Source organism: Eumetopias jubatus, unplaced genomic scaffold (assembly GCF_037043125.1).
Source record: "Eumetopias jubatus isolate StellerSeaLion01/CBP00866 unplaced genomic scaffold, mEumJub1_p1.0 scaffold_6, whole genome shotgun sequence".
NCBI lineage: Eukaryota > Metazoa > Chordata > Mammalia > Carnivora > Otariidae > Eumetopias > Eumetopias jubatus.
The window spans coordinates 84,908,357-84,930,103 of NW_028274812.1; the positions used below are offsets into that span (position 1 = coordinate 84,908,357).

A 21,747-nucleotide genomic window follows, 5' to 3' on the forward strand; every position below is an offset into this window, starting at 1 on the left:
CTTTTTTCTCTAGGATAAACATGAAAGGTTAATTAAAGAAGGAGTGGACTTTCTCAGAGCAAATGATTTGGAAATAAAACCATGGAATTTTTGAGTTGGATAAATCTCTTAATTTTATGAAGATATTCTGCACTTCTATTTTGAAGTCACCTTATCATTGATTATTCGTGTATTATAACATAGTGGTAGTGATGCAGTCTATATTTGCAGTTGTCCTTTAGGACCTCAGATAAATACAAACTCTAGAGTAAGTTAGAGTAAAATTACTATACGTGAAGGAGGCTCGAAATAGAGTGCATGTCGCCACATTTTAATTGTGATTTTCTCATAGTTTCCTGGAAATTTCTATATAGTCCATTATTCATTGAGATTATGTTTGTCACACTTGGATTTAGTTTCCAACTGACAGGGATTATGGTTTCCTATTAAATTTTCATCTCACAAAATGGGCAAAATGAAAGTGGCATGGGAGGTGAAATGGCAAGTGTATGGCCTGGGCAAGAGAAGAGAACAGGTGGCCAAGTGGCTTATGGAGATATGCCCATAGAATAAGATGCAGGCAGGCATCCTCACCCGGGGAATGTGCAATAGCTTAAAATGCAACAATGGTAGGAGACCTGGTGCCTAAGAATTAGTAACACCCACGATAGGGCAAGGCATGAGCAGCAGGAAAATCCTGAGTACACAAGATACATCAAGCTTCCAAAGTGGTAACAGTGGTTTTTCTCCAGTCATTCATGGTACTACGAAGCTGCTACATTTCACCCTAAAAGCTGAGATATGGAGAAGGCTACTGTGTATCCTGAAAGCTGATGGGTACTATTGCAGAATATTTTTAAATCAGATAATAGATAAAAAGATTTTTTTAATACAAAATGTGCCAAATGTAATCATATATAATATACACTTGAAATAAATATCTCTTTGTTTAGCGCTCAAAATGACCAAATTACTGGTTTATCAGAGATTGGTTTTATGTAACTAAAATGCCTGTGAAATCTCAGAAGCCCTACTTGAAAAGAGTAGATTTCTTGTTATAACAGGAACTTCTCTGATTTGTCTTAGAGTGGTTAAAATAATCATTTTATGTAACTAAAATTATTTTAATGACTGTATTTAGTTAGGGTGTGGTTCTTCCCAGTGAGAACATTTTAAACTCTTAAATGATTATTCAATAGTCAGAACCAACTATTAGGGTCATTTCCTTTCTTTCTTGTCCATTTATAAACTGTTTACATGCACTTCTCCTCTGCACTGTTTGTACCCTGATTTTTCTTCATTTGGAATCCATCACAAAAAAATTAAATTAAAACAAACTGCCGTCATGCAAAGTTAACTTTCCGAAAGGTTTTGCTGTCATTTAAGGAAAGATTGCTTATGATGCAGTAATTTATCTTCTTAGCCACAAGTTCCTTGGAAAAGTAAAGCAGCCTAACATTGAATTATTTGGGATTTTAAAAACACATCTTCAGGAACTGGTTAAATACTCATTATTTAAATATTTAAAACCCAAATAATCATCTTCAAAGTGTTAACAAATTGCCAGGTGGCACATGGCATCATACATTTAATCATCATTCATTCATCAAACATTTACTGGGAGCCTCCGGTAGTGCCAAACAAACTTAGCTACAGGTTGTAAAAATGTTGTAATTAAATGAAATGAAGGAAAATGAAACATGGTGTTTTATAGATAGGTAAGCAGCAAATTGCAATAAAGTATAAGTGCTGTGATAGAGGAATATGCAGAGCACCCTGATGGTCAAAGCGGGGAATGAACAGTACCTCCCCAGGCTGGGGGAAGGGCACCACTATTAGGGATGGAGATGGCCAGAAGAGGCTTCCAAAGACAAAATACTGGATTTGGGGTTTGAAGAATGTGTGGGGATTTACCACCAGGAGGGCTGGGGCGGGGGGGCAAGTGGAGGTACAGAAGCAGAATAAAGAACAGGCTTATCTGATTCAGTCCTCCAGAATGTCTTCATCCCTTCAGTTATGACAGAATTAAATATGCCTTGAATGTGAATTCATAAACTTTCCAGCCCAGATCCACTAAAGGTATTGTTGGTATTCTGAGCTCTTTCCTTCACCACCCCTCTCCATATTAATTCCCTCCTATGTGAAAGGCCTTGTCACCCCAGCAAGACTTAGGAATTACCCAGACTTCTCCATCCCCTCAAGCAGTCACTCACTGAGTTCTGTTCTTTTTCAAATTTCTCATATATATTTTCTGTGGGTCCTTACTGCTACTTCCCTAATTAAGACTCTCATGCTCTCCTCTATACCATTAATCTTTTTCTTATTTTCCCTACCTGCAGCCTTACATGTGGAGTAAACTATAAAGGACAGTCATGGTCATGCCACTTGCCTCCTTATAATCTTTCATTGGCCTCCATGGTTTGGAGATAATGCCCAAATTTCTTAGGCTGGCATATAAGGACCCTCATCATCTCCCACTCTGATCTACCCCTAACCTCACCTCCCTACACCCACATGCATCTTTGGCTCTAACTCTACTGAACTTTTGATGGTCTCAGCATACATTATCTTTGTCTTCCTTTCTCCAGCTTTGTGACTGTTCTTTCTGGTACATCTAAAACTACACTATCCCCTTTCCTGCCCACCCGTTCCAAACCCATATTAGCACCATCTCAACTTAATCAACCTTATTCAAACTTCAAGACTCAGCCTAGGTTATCAGCCAATTCAGAAGTGTCCTTTTGACCCACCACAGCACTTGTCACTCTTATAACAATGGCTTATGTGTCTGTCTGGAAGATTAGGCCATGTTTTTCTTCAGGGAAGGGATAATACCATCCATTTCTCATCACTCAGAATTTAACACATGGTTGATATATGACAGGCACTAACAAATGTTTGATGAATGAATGAACAATGTCCAGTAATAGTTTGAAATTAGGTGCCCCTTTGGTTTACAATGTGGCATGGAAGGTTGTTTTGTGATATACAGTATTGATGTTTTTCTTTTTCACCCAAGCGTTTAGTGCATTATAGATCAGTATTAACAAATGAAGTCCAGGAACCACTGAATAAATCATTTTTAGAAAAGAACTTTAGGTTTGACTAACTCCATTCATGTATATGCCTCTAATTACAGATTTACTTCCTTCCAAATATATTCAATTTTTTAGAATTTTAGCATTTTGTTAGCAATTTACAATACACCATTTTATGCATATAACCGGTGTCCTAGCATATTTACATTTTCACATTAGATTGAGCTTATGACTGTGTAACCCGTAATTAAAATAACTTTCAGTAATTACACTGATGGATGGTCTTCTTGTCTGCAAGCACAGTTCAGCCATTGTTCTCAGTTACATGCAGCAGTGAGCTGGAACAAAGTTGTATAACTTGGAGAGTGAGAGAGGCTGGATTTCACATCTTCGCACATACGGAAACGAAAGGGGTGCCATTTAAGAGGTGGGTGAATCTTTTGAGACCATTTTGGGAAATTATAAAATATTGAAAATCCAACATTAACAGAATCTGTGAGTGTGCAAGGCCAAAGTTGTAGACCCCAGGAAAATCCTAGAATGTGCACAGCAGGAAGACAAAAACTTAGCAGGCGGCGAGAAATTAGTGTCATGTGGCCTACTCACCCACTCTTCTAGCCCCAGTCCTAAAAGAGCCATAATTTACTTCCAAGTATACTTTTCGGATCTTTTCCTGTAACACATTATGGTATCTTGAAATGATGCTGGGTTTCCTGAGGCTTGTGCTGCTGACCGCCAACCCCACCCTGAGCGACAGATACTGTAAACATCCTACACTCTCAGCTGTGGAAAGTAAGAAAGCTGGGAGAAGGCTGTTTACTCTCTCTGCCTTGGAAATCAACTACAGAGAAACGGATTTGGAGTATTTTTATATGTGTCTTGTAATTAATCCTATCCAGTATTTATTTATGAGGTCAACTCTAGAAGGAAAAAATAAAGTAAGTTGAGTCATACTAACAAATATAAAATAATTTGTACGATCAGTTATCCTTGATCTGTCCAACACCATTTAGAAAAAAAAATTTTACCAACTACCCCAGAGATGAAAGTTCTGGGAACCTGTACAAGGCTGAGGTGAGGCTACATTTTGTAAGTTGCTCTAGCCGGGTCTGTAAAAGCAACAATCCATTAAGTGCCTGCACATTAAGCTGAACAATTCTTCACTAACCTGCATAGCATTTCTACCCTGAGTTTAGCTTTTTTTTGAAGCCGAAGTTCTGGTGTCCTGGGACTTACTCTTTTGTCAAGGATCAGATGCAGGCTAGAGACCCAGGCTTAGCAATATGAATAACGCCCACTATTTAAAGCCAGAATTTGGTTAGTTACACATCTTGAGGAAAGATAGGATTGTGGGGGAGATGCAAAAGAATGTTAAGAAAAATCTTCACAGACTAATTCTTAGGTTAAGCCTTAACCAGAAAAACCATAACTCTTCATTTTTTCTTTTATGTAAATAATTTAAATCAAAGATTTATTGGACTCGACTTAATTATTGAACTTGACAAAATCTGTTGTTTTTTTTCTAATCTGTATTAAGTGAGTCTTCTTTTCATAGAACGTATTTATATAATAAGGTATATTCTAATATAGCAAGCACTTAAAAAGGTTAAAAAAACTAACTTAATGTTTGTTTTGAATATTTAACGAATCTGGACACAATTACTTGAATATATTGTCTTGGTAGATCAACATAGCCAGTCATTTAAACCAAAAGACACTCTACTGCTTTAAAAGTATTAGAGAAACTTTTAATTTCTTCTCTTTGCCAAGTGCAGGATCTAAGACAATAGGAGCAATTGTTTCCTGTGAGTCTAACAAAAACAAAAAAATGTATATAAATACAATCACCTTAGCATGTGATTTCAAGGAAGTATTTGCACAAGCTGGCCTTCTGCAGTGGCAGACATTGCTGAAGGGCTTGCTGAGCAACTCCAACTTGGCTGAGTCATTAACCTTTTTAGAGTTTGCCTGCAGGCTTGAGGAGGACCTCTTTGAGACAATGCTCTACAGTCGTCTCAAAGAAATTGTTGTTGTGGATGTTTAAAATTGTACTTTTGTTAGGAGGTGCAGATTATATGGGTAAATGCAAAGGCAGCTCAGAGTAGGAGAGGAATGACCCATGTAGTTTTTCACAGCATTTTAGTTATTTTGCCTAAATGAAAAGTGGAAACCTTCACATATTCAGATCTAAGTTGATTTTGTCTTTTAGTCATGAATGTAGCTGTTTCAAGTTTATTGACATCTGTGCTGATAGTCATTCCATCAGCCAACACATTCATTGATCACTTACTGTGTGCCAGTTTTAGCCATTGGGGATATAGCAGTGAACAGAAACAAAATCCTTGCTCTCATGAACCTACAAATAAGTATATAAGGTGTCAGGATATAAACATCTTCTGTAGTCTAGGTCTCTAAAATATCCAGTTTTATTCAATGGTATTGTCTTTTTCAATCTTTCAAAACTAAATGAATTTAAGTATTCTGGAAAATTTATTTCATTGTCTACAAAAAACCTCTAGATTTAAATCTTATATAATATTGTTAGCCTTTGTACTTATCATTATTCTTCCAAATATGTTCTCATTGTTACTAAGCTGTTTTGTGACATAGGTAAGTAGTATTAATAAACATGCTTGAGAGATCACTTATTTATATACATTACTGAGAAGATATTGCTAGCAATATCTATATATGTATATATAATATATAATAGAAGGTAATATAAGGGTTAAATGTATATGTGTTCTTACATATGTGTGTGTATGTATATATCTATACAGAGTAAGGTCCAAGTTATAATTTACTTGTCCCTTATACAGTGATAATTTGAATATATATATGTAATACATATATTCCAATATGATGCAACATATTATATATTTTCAAATTATGGTATATTGTACAAGTGATTTTCTCAACTTAGACCTTACTTTGGTCAAATGTATAGTTCTCCAGATACTGATAAGGATGATTTATCTTTCCACTGTATTTGTGTATTTGTTGTTCGCTAAGCAACTGCCATAAATACTTTAAAAGAGCAAACTTACTTTAAATGTAAATTTCCATTTATATTTGAAAAACCCTAAGCTTTAACTGACAATTCTTTGCAAGCCTCGTTGTGTCATTAAAAACTCAACAGAAATAAGTCTAATATATACTGTATTGGATTATGAATTCAGTCTCCTTGTCCTTATTTGTTTAAATTAGTAAGTCTTTATAATATGAATATTTTTATGCCTAGTGGTGATCTATTTCTATAAAATTCTCTTGCTTAGATTTCTCTGGATCTAAATAAAGTTCCTTTCTCCCTTCTAAAACTGCTGAGAACAAGTTATCAATCACAACAGTGGTTCTTGGGTGTTATTTTTGTTAACTCTATCATTGAAAAGTTATGTGGATAATATACAAAAATCAGTTTTATTTCTTAAATCAGCAACAGACAAATAAAAGTGAAATCTTAAAAATACTTTTTATAGTAGCAACAAAAACTCAAATACCCCAAGGGTAAATCTAACAAAAGACATGTAAGGTCTCTATATTGGAAATTAAATAATAGTAGGAGAAATTAAAGAAGACTTGAGTAAAATGGAATGATATAACATGGCCGTGGAGAACAGGACTCAAATTGTTAAGTAGCTAATTCTTTCCAGGTTGATCAAGTACATTCAATAAGGTCCCAAACAAAATTTGAGCAGGTGTGTGTGTGTGTGTGTGTGTGTGTGTGTGTGCGCACACGTTTGGAAATTGAGAAATTCGAAAACTTACAATTTAAATGGCAAAAGAGTAACTAAGGCAGTCTTGAAGAAAATGGAGAAATTACCCGACTGCATATCAAGATCTTTTATAAAGTCATTGTAACTATAATAGTGTACTATTTGTGTAGCAACAAACATACAGACAATGGATGGGAAAACAGAATAGCGACACTATTATGAGAAAGATGATACTGAGTACATTAGGGAAAGGATGGTCTTTTCAATAAGCAGTGCTGGGTTAATTTAATACCCTTATTAAAAACAATTAAGTTTTAGCCTCTACCTCACACCATGCACACAAAAAAATTCCAGATGGATTGTAGATCTCAATATGAAAGGTAAAACAATTAAGCTTCTAAGAAAAAAAAACATATTTATGACCTTGGAGTGGGCAAAATTCTTTTTAAAAAATCACAAGACAATAGTGGAAAGAAAAATATATGACAATTTGGAAAATAATATCAAGAATTTCTCTTCATCGAGACACCTGGGTGGCTCAGTCGTTAAGCATCTGCCTTCAGCTCAGATCATGATCCCGGGGTCCTGGGATCAAGTCCTGCATCGGGCTCCCTGCTCACCTGGGAGTCTGCTTTTCCCTTTGCCTACTGCTCCCCCAGCTTGTGTGTGCTCTCTCACTCTTTCCCTCTCTCAATCTGACAAATAAATAAATCTTTAAAAAAAAAGAATTTCTCTTCATCAAAAATCATTAAGAAAATGAAAAGATAATATAAGAGAATATATTTACAACAAATATACCGAACAACTTCTACCGAGAATAAAGAATTCCTGCAAATTAATAAGACAGACAACCTACTAGAAAAATGAGCTAAGACTTGAACAAAAAGAGGATACGCAAATGACCAATTAACATAAAAAGTTGCTCAGCCTCATTAGTTACAAGTAAATGCAAATTGAAATCACAGCTCAGTGCCAAGCTGCAACTACTAAAATGGGTAAAATTAAAAAGAAAAAAAATGGCAAGGATATGGAGCAGCACTGCAGATGGAAGCATTTGTTGGGACAACCACTTTAGAAAACTGTTTAGTGGTATCTACTAAAGCTGAATACATCCATATTCTATGTCCTAGCTCTTGTTTTCTGCCTGACAGAAATTTGTAGAATGTTCTCCAAAAGAAATGACTAAGAATGTTCATAGCAGTATTATTTGTAACAGCCCCAGCTTGGGAACTACACAAATGCCCATTAAGAGTAGGATTTATACATTGTGGTATATTCATACAACTGAATACCACAGCACTGAGCATGAACAATTTACAGCTCACATGAAATTATCAGTGAATTTCACAAACATAAAGTTGAATGAAATAAGCCAGACACAAAAGAGGACATACTTTATATCTCTATTTATAATAATTTCAAACACAGGCAAATCTAATCTGTCTTTATGGTGATAGAAGTCAGAATATGGTTACCTTGCAGGGTGGGAAAACAATGACTGTCAGCAGGCATGAGGGACAGGGCATCTGGGATGCCGGTATTATGTTGGTCTGAGTACTGGTTACACAAGTGTGTCACTTCATGAAATGTCTTCAAGCCAAAATTTATTTTTGCACTTTTCTGATTGTATATTATACTTTAATAAAGTTTTTTAAATTAAATTTAAAAAATTAAATCATCTGATCTTGAATTAGACCAGAACTCTTAATTCAAGCAGTCACTAAGAGAAATTCTTTCTCCCAGCGAATCTTTCTCTCAAAACATAGTAACAGCACACATCTTGAGGAACATTCTCTGAAACTGGCAAACTGTTCAACCATCCATAGGTTCATGTAAGCAAATGACTTTTAAGCAAACATCCTCTTTCCTTCAAGATACTGTCCTATTTCACAGAACCCCATTCTTCTCAAAATCACACTGTAGCAGTTCCATCAAGTCACCAAATTACTGAAAGAGTGAAATGGCCGATGATGAGAGGCATTCAGCCATTGCCATGCCGCTACACTGCTTCAGTTCCACGTTTCAGGGAAGGTCAAGGCGTCAAAATGTTAACTGACTTACACAGGATTACATAGGTGTCAGTAGCCACTCGAGAACTGAAAGAGACACTACTAGCTTGACTCTGTGATGCCTTAAAGTATTTCCATAGCCAGGTAATCCAGGATTGGGTTCGAAACATGTAAGTCCTCTACCAGTCAGAGTCAAATATATAAATAGACTGTAAATTTAGCATTCTTATTTTTCAGCTTTAGAATGATTATTGTGATTGAATTTTTGTCTTTTTCTTTGAACAAAAGATTGTGGTTGTTAAAATTGTCTTTTAAAGTTTATTTTTTAAGAAAAGACTTCAACATCAAACACTAGTTTGAGGATGCTTTTATATTCAGCCAAAACTAAGAAACCTTGACTCTTTCACACAGCAAGTCACATGTGCTAATGAGCTCCATTTAATGATTCTCATCTGGGTACAGGGCAGCCCCACGAGGGTGTTTGGAAATGGGTGTCAGCATTTTTGGTTGTCACAATAACTGGGAAATGACAGCCTTATGAGGCTTGGAATAGTCCCAAACAAAAACTAATGTTGACTAAAGTACTAGTACGCCCATCCATCCAAAATAAATGTACACATTCTTAAAGATAATTTACTTTTGAATGTTATGTTTGAATGATACACACTTTAGAGTCTCAGGTTTAACACACCTCTGTAGTGTACTACCTGGGAGCCTGCAGACCTGAAGGAGATAAATAAAGAGATCTGGATCATCTTAAAAATAATCATAATTAAAGTATAAAAATTGCCTCCAGACTGGCCAGAAAAATACCCTATGATCTTAGAGTGACTGCCAAACATTCTGTAATGTTGAGTTCATCAAAAGCTTTGCCACCAAAAAGCCAAGTATGGCCTTAAAGTGCTTCTTTTTTGACTCAAAAAGAAAAATGCATCCTGTTTTAACCTCCAAGTCTCATAGGGTAAAACAGTTATTTCTGCAGTTTGGTAATGCCCATTACTTGAGAATCTGCCAACTTCCAGGACTTCACTGTATAATGCAGTCACTTGGAAAACTTTGAATTTCTAGATGAACTAAAATGCTTTAAACCCCTGGACTTAGACATTCCAAAAAAAAAGGCAACATGTCTTTAAAACTACCTTTGAATTTTACAATAGTCTGGTTTTAGTGTTGCTGCTAGCCCAGTCATGTGAGTGTGCTCGAGGCCAAGTCTCCACCTTCCTTCCTGTGCGTTCTGATTAGACATTGTTAGTACAGTGCAGTCACTGCAGTTCGGCTGGGCCATTTCCATCTCATCTGACTCCACAAATATTCACTCATCTCCAGAATAAGCCAGTGCAGCGATGGCCCTGGACAACAGTGGCAAACAACTAAGATGTCTCCACTAGTTTTGTGGGGACTGCACCCGCTGCCCTTGCTACAGATTAATGCTTCAGGGAAACCTTTTAAGTTCTATGTAACCCACTCCAGTTCAGTCAGTGGAATCTGATTAGATTTTTACTGACTTTTTTTATTTCACAAGTATCAGTAAGACGGTGTTGGGCAATGGTAAATGTGGCTTCAGTTCAGGTAATAATAATCATCATGATAACTACCAATCATCACTAAAGATTGTCTGTGTTCCAGAAGCCATGTTAGGGGCCAAAAGTAAATACCTAGTGTCATTATGCACCAGGCACTCTTTTAAACATTTTGCTTATATTAACTGATTTAATCCTCATAATTAAATAATAGGCATGAATATTATTTTTCAAATGAGGACTCTGAAGTGACAGAAATTAAGAAAAGTACCCAAAGTTGTGCTAACAAGCCTTAGAGCTGAGATTCCAACCTGGGCCATGTGGCGCCAGAGATCTGTTCCTACATATTACATGATATGCACAAGTACCTTCTAAGTTAGGTATTATTGTCTCAATTTTTCCAGGGGATGAAACTGAAGTTGATTGTTAAGAAGATGTGGGGTTGTTTACAAATTTTCAGCTCTCTCCTGGCACATGAGAAGTTTGCACTTCTCCATATCTTCTGAGTTTAGGTGTGACTTGCTTTGGTCAATGAAATGGGAACAGAAGCACCAGGGAAGCATTAGGGCCTCTGTAAATTTGCCATGTTTCTTTCCCCCTGTATTGGTGAAACACTTGTCAAAATGGAGCCTTTGTCACCTGGATCCTTGAGTGACTACGCTAGACACTGGCCCTTTGCTGGACCAGTGTTGGACATAAAAAGGGAATTTTTCTTCTGGTAAGCTCCTGAGATTCAGGTTGAGGATGGAGAAGGAGATTATTTGTAACCATAACATAATCTAGCCTAAACTTAATAATTTGCCTAAATAACTTGCTCAAACTCCTATAGCCTGCTAGATATATGTCTCAAATCCAGGACTCTCTGGCCCAATAGGTCATTTATTTTCATTTATTATCTCTCTTGATATTGCATGACCTGCAGGAAACTAACTTAGTTTCTTTGTTTGCCTTTTAGTTTTATGATAGTAGTAAAAGTGCGTAAAACGTACAATCTATATTTATGGTTAATCCAAGATTAATAGTATATAAAAGAAAAGTTCCTGTCATTCTCTGGTCCATATGTTTGGTCTGGAACTTAAATATCATGATCTGGTGGCCTCTTTTCTGCCTTCCTTAATTCTGAGATTCATACTGTGGCAACGGACTGTTAACAATAAGGTTAGATAAAGAAGGTTAATTTGTCCTGAGTCTTACTCAAATTCCTGACAGTGCTTATAGTTTTTATGGTGCAAGTCGGTATATGACTTCACCTTTTTTTTAGGTTAATTGTCCCTAAGACACTATGACTCTGTAAAGTCACCCCATCATCCATGTATACATTGCTTTCTCTGTTTATGCAATCACCAAATTATCCAGTTTCTCATGTTTGAATTCAGTTATGGAGATTTCCAAATCCACCTGCCGAATACACTAAACAACTTAGCTGTGTAGCACTGACTACCGTGACAAAAACATGAGAGGTTCTGAACCTCTTTCCTGAGGATTGTGCTCCTGCAGCCTAAGTAAAGAGAAGACCCTAAGGACCCTACCTTTTGCATTTTTTGAATTATTGAATGACTAATGCCATGCTGGTAGGTGTTCATGCAGGATGAAAAAGACAAAGAGGAAGCTTTATCCTCTAAACTAGCAGTTACCTTTTTAAAGACTTGTGATTTTCTCTATTACTTGCTGAAAATTGACCTTTAGTCTACTTCAACTCTGTAAGGTTACTTTATTCATTTAATCACGAAATTCCTAACCCTTCATTCAATAACTTTTTTGAACTATTTTAAGTTTGTTTATAATCCTGCCTCAATACAGAAAAGATTAGAGGCAATTACCGTCTTGGTGAATAGCTGTTGAGTGATACTGAGCTAACTTGTAGAATGATCTATATGATGGATAGATTGTATAGTTGTTCTCTAACTTTTTATTTTGAAATAATTGTAGATTTTTAGGAAGCTACAAAAATAATATGATGGAGTGAGCCTATATACTTTTCACCCAATTTCCCCCAATAGTTACATCTTACAAAGTTATGGTACCCTATCAAGGCTAGAAAACAATGTATGTGTGTAGTTCTCTACCATTTTATTATACATATAGATTCATATTGCCACCACTATAGTTAATACATGGACTATTCTATCACTACAAAGATCTCACTCTTTCCTCCACCATCCCTAATTCCTGACAAACACTAATTTGTTCATCCTTATAATTTTGTCATTTCAAAAACATTCTATAAAGTATTTTTTAAAGACATGGACATTTTTAAAGTTATTTCTCATATGTTAACTAAAGCATTCAAAATCTGGAAGATCTCAAACATACCAAGATTTTTGTTCATATTAAACAATGATGGGTTAGTATACAGATTTGTTTTGGGATACCATTTTCAATCATTTTTTGTGTAATCTACTGATACATTAATTTTAATGTATTTTAGAGGATGAAGACTTTCTTGATAACTTGAACAGCATCAGCATTTTCTGTTGGTAATAGCAACTAGCAAATAAAAGGTAGATGAAAGGACACTGCTGTGCAAAGTGTGGCTCTTCCGGTAGGCCTTGGGTTTGGTCTAACACGTATTTAATTATGGTAAGCCTTTGGGGTGTTTCATTCTGGAAGTGGGGATTTGATATAAATCCAAATGTGACAAACTTTCATTACAAAAAATTTTGACCTTCCATTTAGAACAACATGGTCATTTGCTGTATTAAGTTTACATGGATGTGTACTATGTAGGAGAATTTTACAGAAGATAAATTCCTGTAAGATATATTCATTGCTGAAGAGACATTTTTCCAAAGAAGACATACAGATGGCCAAAAGACACATGAAAAGATGCTCATCACTCTCCATGAAGGAAATGCAAATTAAAGCCACAATAAGATACCACTTTACACCTGTCAGAATGGCTAAAAAAAAAAAAAAAAAAACAAGAAATGACAAGTGTTGGCAAGGGTGTGGAGAAAAAGGAACACTCATGCACTGTTGGTGGGAATGCAAACTGCTTCAGCCACTGTGGAAAACAGTATGGAGGTTCCTCAAAGAATTAAAAATAGTATTACTGTATGATCCAGTAATTCGACTACTGAGTATTTATACCCAAAGATAATGAAAACACTAATTCAAAAAGATAAATACACCCTTTTATTTATTGCAGCATTATTTACAATAACCAAATTATGGAAGCAACCCAAGTGTCCATCCATAGATGGGTGGATAAAAGAGATGTGGGATATATATACAATGGAATATTAGTCATAAATAAAGAATGAAATCTTGTCAATGGATGGACCTAGAGGGTATAATATTAAGTGAAATAAAGCAATCAGAAAAAGACAAATACCATATTTCACTCATGTGGGATTTAAGAAACAAAACAGATAGACAAATAAACAGACTTTTAAATTCAGAGAACAAACTGGTGGTTGCCAGAGGTAAGGTAGGAAGAGGGGGATGGGTAAAATAAATAAAAGGGGACTAAGAATACACTTACCTTGATGAGCACTGAAAAATGTATAGAATTATTAAATCATTATATTGTACACCTGAAACTAATATAACACTATCCGTTGATTATACTTCAATAAAATATATATTCATTGCTATCTTAATTAGAAATAATCTTTTTATGCTCACCATATATAATAATTCCTCCGTGTTCAGTGAATAAACCTGTGATTAGGTCACAATCTATTGTAAGGAGCATAGAGGCAACCGGTTGGCCAACAGAATGCCATCCAGCCTAAAGAGGAATAAAAAACCAGTAAGGTAAAATAAAAATGTCAATACGTGCTGAGAAAGAGTTACTAGAAAGTGTGTATTGGGTTATCCACACTGGTGATACTAAAATGAAATAATGGTAACTATTAAAAAGAACATGTATAAATTTTGTTCTTTGATAACTACACTAGGGTAGGGGGTAGAAAGACAGCAAAAGAATGAAGACAACCTACTGAAAAAAATTATTTGACCCATTTATCTGAAATCAAAATTAAACATCCTAAGTTTTACAAGGTCTTCAAATGTTTAGCTACATTTTCAGGTAGGTGTGCATTAATATTAAACAGCTAAAGAAGGTAGGTTATATTCTACCCATAACTTGTTACATATCTTAAAACATACCACTTTAAGAATCATTAATTTAGAGGTAAGATTTGAATGGCAACAGGACTCTGCTCCAGTCCTGCCCTACACCACATTTTTAAGTTTACTAAGACAAAGACATTGTTGGATTTATGATTAATTTTTTAAAGAAAACAAGAAGGCAATGTTACAATAGATGAATCAAGCCCCCGGTAAAATCTGAGCAAGCCAAAAGGAAGGATAGGCTAGGTTGGAAATAATGAAACTGAACTGGTATAAATGTAGAAGTCCAGCCTTGGGAGTCAGACAGCTACATGTTCAAGGACTGCATGGGGACATGTGACTTGTCATCAGCAAATGTGGAAAAAGACTTAGGGCTTGTCCTAACCACTACCTTTGCAACTCATAGAGTGATATGATGGTAAAACAAAACAAAACAAAAAAAACTCTCTCTATATAATGACATTTTATCAATATATGATATAATGTCCAGACTAGGAGAACAAATTGTCCTACTTTATTTTATGTTGGTCAGATTCCAAGTAGTTTTGTGTTCATTTCCATAGAGGTAGAAGTAAAGTAGGACATGTCCAAAACAATGTGGCCATTTGGTAAAGGAGACTCAAAAATGTATTGTTGAAGACCAGGATGCATTTCTGACTTCCAACAATAAAGCACTAGGTCAAGGATAGAGGTATAGATTTGAACTTTGTTGACCCCAACCACAAAGTTGGCATAACCTGAACCAAAGTCAAAGACACACAGAAGTAAAATTCAACAGAACATAAGAAAAAGCTTTCTAGCCATTTTAGAGAATCCAAAGATTTGGAGGCAATGAGTTCCTTACCACTGGAGATATTCAAGCAGAAATTTCAGTAGCCACAGTGGGTGTGTGTTATAGCAGTGATCTAAGGAACAGAAATGTTACAGTCTCTTCAACCCTGAGAGTTTATTAAATGTGTATCAACAATTCCCAAGTGTCCCACTTACCAACTTCTTGGGTATCACTTAACTTTTCTGGGCCTCAGTTTCCTCCTATTCAAAGGATTGAGAGGTGATAGTACTCATGAAGCTGTCAGAGAGATTAAATGACTTTGAAGAACAATAGCAGTAGCTTGATTCCAAATCTCCCCCATGACATTCCCAAAATAACCATACAATTAACAAGGAGAACAAATAAAACTACACGGGACCTATGACTTAAACATTGTTAGGGAACAGAAAACACTGCAACTTTCAAGTCACTTATGAGGGCAAAAAAAGAAAAGAAATTCTAACAAAGCTTCTAATACCTGCAAACCATCCCAGGAAACCTCTTGCGTAGAGAGGTAGGGTTAGGGGCCAAGAGGAAGAGGTGAGACATACCAAAAAATGTCAAAGATACATTGGGATTTGGTGATTCAGAGCCTTAGCTACAGGGAAGGGCCTTGAAAGAGTTCAGGGCTTGAAGTAGCAGCCTTAGAGACAGTGCTTCTGGGGGAAGATTATAGAGAGAATAGAGATTGTACTCCTTGGATATGAGGTGGTGGAGCGGGGGGCAGGGGGAGGAGAATATTAAAGATCTTGCTGAATAAGATTGGTTTATTGTATTAATGTCAATATTATGATTGTGATCATTGTGCTATAGGTTTCCAAGATGCTACCACTAAGGAAAACTGCATAAAGAGTACATGGGATCTCTTTGGACTATCTTTTACAATTTCATGGTATTCTTCAATTATCTCAAAATTAAAAGTTTTATTTTAAAACTTATTTTATTTTCATAAGGTAAAAAAATGGGCAAGATGAAACTATATTGTTTAGAAATTTATATTTGGGTGGTAAAACTAAAGAAAAGAAACTAATTGTCATAAATGTCAGTAGACTGGTTTCCTCTACAATGGGAAGAAGAGGTTGTCACTGGAAAAAAGTGGGATAGAGGTATTTCCTAACTTCATGATTGTTACACTCTGTGTATACTTTAAAAGAATTCATTAAGTTCTCCATTTATGTTTTTTAAAAAATTTACAAGGAAAGGTACAGACCCTCCAGGCCATGGTTTATAAACCACTGTTCTAAGATACAAAGAGAACTTTGATAGTTACCATAAAAAGCGGTACTAAAACTGATCTGACCACAGTGCCATAAAACTGGAAAATAAAAATAGAATCAAAAAATAAAAGGCATCTCACCTGGAAATTAAAGATCTTGCATGAAGTCACTCTTGGATGAAAAGAGAATAAAAAAAATTAATGTATTTATGAAAAAGTAACAATAGTAAAAGCATTCTATACCAGAAATTTTGGAATACATTTGAAGCAATGTAAAGAATAATTTGTAACCCTATATACCAAGATCAATAAAAATGAAAGAATAAAAATAAGTGAATTAAATTTCCAACTCAAAATACTAAACAAAGAACAAAATAAGTAACAAATGAAAGTAGAAGGAATTATTCAAGTTAAAATCAGAAATGAATGAAGTAGAGAAGAGAAAAACAGTAGGTCAAATTAATCACAATCCTATTATCTTAGAAAAATAAACAGACAAACCACTAGCTAATCAAAAAAAGGAGGAGAAATCACAAACATACCAAAGTAGAAATTACAATTTGGAAATAATTATGATCCAAAAGAAAAATTTTTTAAGTCATTAACATCTACTTTTGCATGCCCTTATGCGAATATAGTTGAAAACCTAGAAGAAATGGATAATTTCTTAGGCAAGTATACTATACCAAACCTGATCCCAGTAGAGATAGAAAACTTAGACCAATTTTTACAAAAATGGGAAAAAATGTCTACCTATCCCACATGATAGCAGCAGGCCCAGATGATCATACAGAAGAATTCTACCAAACCTTTCGAGACCAGACAATCCAAATGATACATAGATTGCCTCAGACAATAAGAAGTCAAGAAGTCTTTTTATGAAGCCAAGTATAACATTGATATCTAAACCTGATAAAGATAGCACAAAAATTTGTAGACCAATATCATCTATGAGATTGATATAAACATTTTTAATAAATGAAATACTGTTGAACTGACTGATAGCACATTAAAAATTAACACACCCCATAATCAAATAAGGTTTATACTAAATGTAAAAATGCTTAATATTAGATACCAAATTAATATAATTCACCATTTTAATGTCTATGGGTAAAAATGATAAGAATTTATATGTGTTGAAGATTGACTTTGGCAAAATTAAACACCCATTCTTCATAAAAACTTTCAGGAAAACAGTAACGAATGGCTATTTCCTTACTTAATAGGGAAACACTAGAGGGATTCTTACTAAGGTCAGTAACAAAGTTAGCAAGCCCACTATCTCCACTGGTATCTAGCACTGTTTAAAAGCAATAGTCAATACAATTAGACTAGAGAAAACAACCAGAGGTGCAGGAGTTATAATAAGAAATAAATCTACCTCTATTGGCTGATGATCTGATAGAATCCATGGAATATCCTAGAGAATCAAAGATAAAATGAATTCAAACAATGAAATATTAACTAAGGTAGCAGGATATAAAACTAACATGTAAAAATTGGTAGCATTCATATACACAAATAGTAACCAGCTAGAAAATATAATGAATGCACAAAACCATTTACAATGGTAACAAAAAAGATAAAATATTTTGGAGCAAATTTCACAAGAAATGCTCAAAATCTACATGAAGAAAACTACAAAACACTTCTATAAGACACAAAAATAGGCTTGAAAAAATGGAAAGACATCTCTTTATTAGCACATCTTAACATCATCAAGATGTCAATTCTTTCTAAGTTAATTTACAAGTGTAATCTGATCCCAATAAAAATTCCAATGGGCTTTTTTATAGAGCTAAATAAGTTGGTCTTAAATGTCATATACAAAATAAACACACAGAGTCAGAGAGATGCGGAGAAATGAAGAGAGGAGCAAAGGAGAAATGAAGTAGAGGGGTGGTGTGAGAGATTCAAAACATAAGAATGGCTGACTTGCCGTTGCTGTCCTTGAACACAGAGAAAGGGGGTCACTGGCCAAGAAATGGAGGCAGATCTTAGAAGCTGAGAACAACCACCAGCCTACAGCCAGCAAGGAAATGAAAACATCATTTCCTACATCCACATGCAACTAAATTCTATCAACAGAATAAATGATCTCGGAAGATGATTCATCTTAAGAGCCTTCAAAAAAGAATGCTTGGTGACACCATGATTTCAGGTTTATGAAATCAGAGCAGAGAACCAGCCAAGCCAACCCAATATCTCACCTATAAAAACATGCGAATACTATACACAGATTGAAATGCAGCAAACAACTAAGTCTGTCAGTGAACATGAAATGAATAAATGTGGTATGTTCTGGACAAAAAAAGAATTATTAAATTATATGAAAGTTCATCTATTTTTAAAATAGGTGAGAATAGTCAAGAAAATTTTGAAATAATATACTGGGAGAGACTTGCTTTGCCCAGATATTAAAATTGTTTCAAAGGTACAGTACTTAAAATGGAATAGTACTGTCTCAGGAATAGACAAATACATTAAGAGAGGCTTCATACAAAATTATGCCTAGGATAGAGATCATTATACACAAATAAAGAATAAATTATTCTTTAAATAGTACTAGGACAATTGGTTATCAGGAAAAAGAGATCTTCACCTCATACTGTGTGGTAAAATAAATTGGAACTGGATTAAAAATTAAACATTTTTGGGGGGCACCTGGGTGGCTCAGTAGGTTGAGTATCTGCCTTCAGCTCAGGTCATGATCCCAGGGTCGTGAGATTGAACTCCAGGTCTGGCTCTGCGCTCAGTGGGGAGTCTGCATGAGATTCTCTCTCTCTCCCCTTGTCCCTCCACCCCCCTGCTGCACTCTCTCTCAAATAAATACATCAATCTTTTTTTTAAGTTACTTTTTAAAAGTCAAATAGGTGAATATTTATATGATCTGAAGATGGCAGAAAATCTTCCAAGCATTACAGGAATTTTCAAAAATCCACAATACAAAGGACCAATATAAATAAAGATAATTAAAACTTTATGTGCCAAAATATGCCAAACCAAATATGAAAACAAATAACAATTTGGGGGAAATATCTGCAAAACTTATGAGAGTGAGAGGATTAATAGACATAATATTTGAGAGACTCTTAAATAATTAAGACAGAGATTTTAATAGAAAAAAACAGGAAAACACATCAAATGATCATTCACAAAAGACATTAAGCTGACTAATAAAAATGCTTAAAAGTTTCAACAGCAAGAATAATCACAAAGTTTTCTAAAATGAAAGTTCTCTAACCTTGAAGGCAATCTCTTCTGATTGAAAAGTTAAGCCTTCATGAAATGGTCCATTGGCTTATCACTGGCACATAAAATTGGGTACCTAAGTTGGTGTGACACATCTTTTGAGCTGCTTTCTCATGTTTTTATTTTTATTTTTTGAGCTGCGTTTTTTATTTTTATTTTCTTAATTTTTTTATTAAGTTCAGTTAGCCAACATATAGTACATAATTAGTTTTTGATGTATTGTTCAATGATTCATTAGTTGCATGTAACACCCAGTGCTCATCAGATCAGGTGCCCTCCTTAAAGCCCATCACCGAGTTACCCCATCCCCCCACCTACCTCCCTTCTGCAACCTTCAGTTTGTTTCCCAGAGTCCAGAGTCTCCCCTGATTTGTCTCCCTCTCTGATTTTGAGCTGCATTTTTAAAAAACTTTGGACTATCTCAATGGATTATAATAGTCTATTGATCAACTATGATATGTGGTTTGAACTTGAGATTACAAAATTTTTTCCAGAATTAACGGAAAGAACGGCTGTTTTTGATGAAACTTGATGGGGAATACAATTTTTTCAAATACTATTTTATGCCAAAAAGCAAAAGAAAATGTATTATGACAATAAACATAAGTTCCGTGGAATCTGAATTTTTAAGACATAACAGATCTTCGTGGACCCCTGGAGTCAGAAGATACGATTTCTTCAATAGAGATTTGAAGCAGGTGAAATTGGCTGTAGTTTTGCTTACTCTAATTTAAACTAGCATGTTTCACCATGATGGAATCAGGGCTCGTTTGATCTCTGGCTTCCGTAGGAGAACATCAGTATAGACGCAATCCCAAGGCAGAAGCAGTGGACTACAGTCATCTGGAGTTAGTTTCAGGAACATAAGTACATACAATGGAGGGTTCTATTAATTCAAAGAGTCATGAGATAAAAGATTGTTTTCAGCTGTACATCCCAGAAGGAGGAGCTACCAGAACATGGTGATGGCATGGTTTTCTTTCCCCCTTGGTGGGATGGGTTATTGGTGACACATAAAAGGTAAGAAGAATGAGGAAATACTAGGAATAAGGCAATAGCATTAATTTTTTTTCAAGGTTGTACTGAACTGAAATAATTTTCTTCTATACTCAACTCGAAAAGAGAAAGAATAAGTATTTTTCATAGTCAGGAATAAAATGCCTATCATTCTTCTCTTTTTACAAAGCAGTTCCCATAACCCAGGTTTAGTCTGATTTATTAATAATGATACAGTGAAAGCCACCTTTGTGTTGATTAAAATTTTAGTTTTATTAAGAACTAAAAATGAAAAACAAAAAACACAAGGATATCTAGGAAATTACTGAATATGAAGATCTACAGGGTGATGGGTGTTGGGGGCACTTGGGGGACAAGAGGAAGAACTGTTACCAGGTATAAAAACGTGCCACCTTTTTCATTAAACAGTATAGTATTGGCACAAGAAGGAGCCGTCAGACCGATGGAATGAATAAAACCTGCTGAAATAGATCCAAATACATATACAAATCTAGTTTATGATAAAAGAGTTATCTCGAATCACTGGGGCAAAGATGCTCTGTTCAACATATAGCATGGGGTGACTGGATAGCCACTTGGAAAAAGGTAAAAGCAGATCCATGGTTTTCATCACACCCAAGAATAAACTTCAAATGGATCAGAGATCTAAATATAAAAAGTAAAACTACACAAGCACCAGAAGAAAACATAAGCGAATTCTTCTAAAACCTGTGTATAAGGCGAGGCTTTCTAGCTATGATCTAAAGTCCCAGATACAATAAAAGAAAAGGTTAGTAAATATGACTATTTACTAATAAAAAAAACTAATAAACTGTTGTGCCTGGCAAAAACATTAACAAAGTCAAAGACATCTGACAAACTAGGAAAAAATATTCACAGCATATGTCACAGATAAAGGGTTAAATCCCCAATGATTAATAATTCTTTTGAATTGAGGAAAAATTCTGGTGGAAATCTATTTTCGCCAGCCAGAATGACAAAATTGAAAAGCTTAACGATATACTCTGTTGATGAGATGGTGGAAAAACAGGCACCGATCAGCACTGATATTGCTGATGAATATGAAAAACAGTGTGACTCCTAAGAAGGGGAATTTGACAATATCTAACCAA

At 35.1% G+C, this 21,747-nt stretch overlaps 1 long non-coding RNA gene across 1 annotated transcript in view; it reads right to left on the reverse strand.

Moving 5' to 3' along the window:
• LOC114204546 (uncharacterized) overlaps positions 1-17,789 on the reverse strand; it is a 32,843-nt gene extending 15,054 nt beyond the window's left edge. The window contains exons 1-3 of the long non-coding RNA XR_003608202.1: positions 17,748-17,789; positions 16,505-16,535; positions 15,324-15,405 (exon numbers count right to left, since the gene is read on the reverse strand). This is a non-coding gene — a long non-coding RNA (uncharacterized LOC114204546). The remainder of the gene's footprint in view (positions 1-15,323; positions 15,406-16,504; positions 16,536-17,747) is intronic.
• Between the last annotated feature and the right edge of the window lie 3,958 nt (positions 17,790-21,747).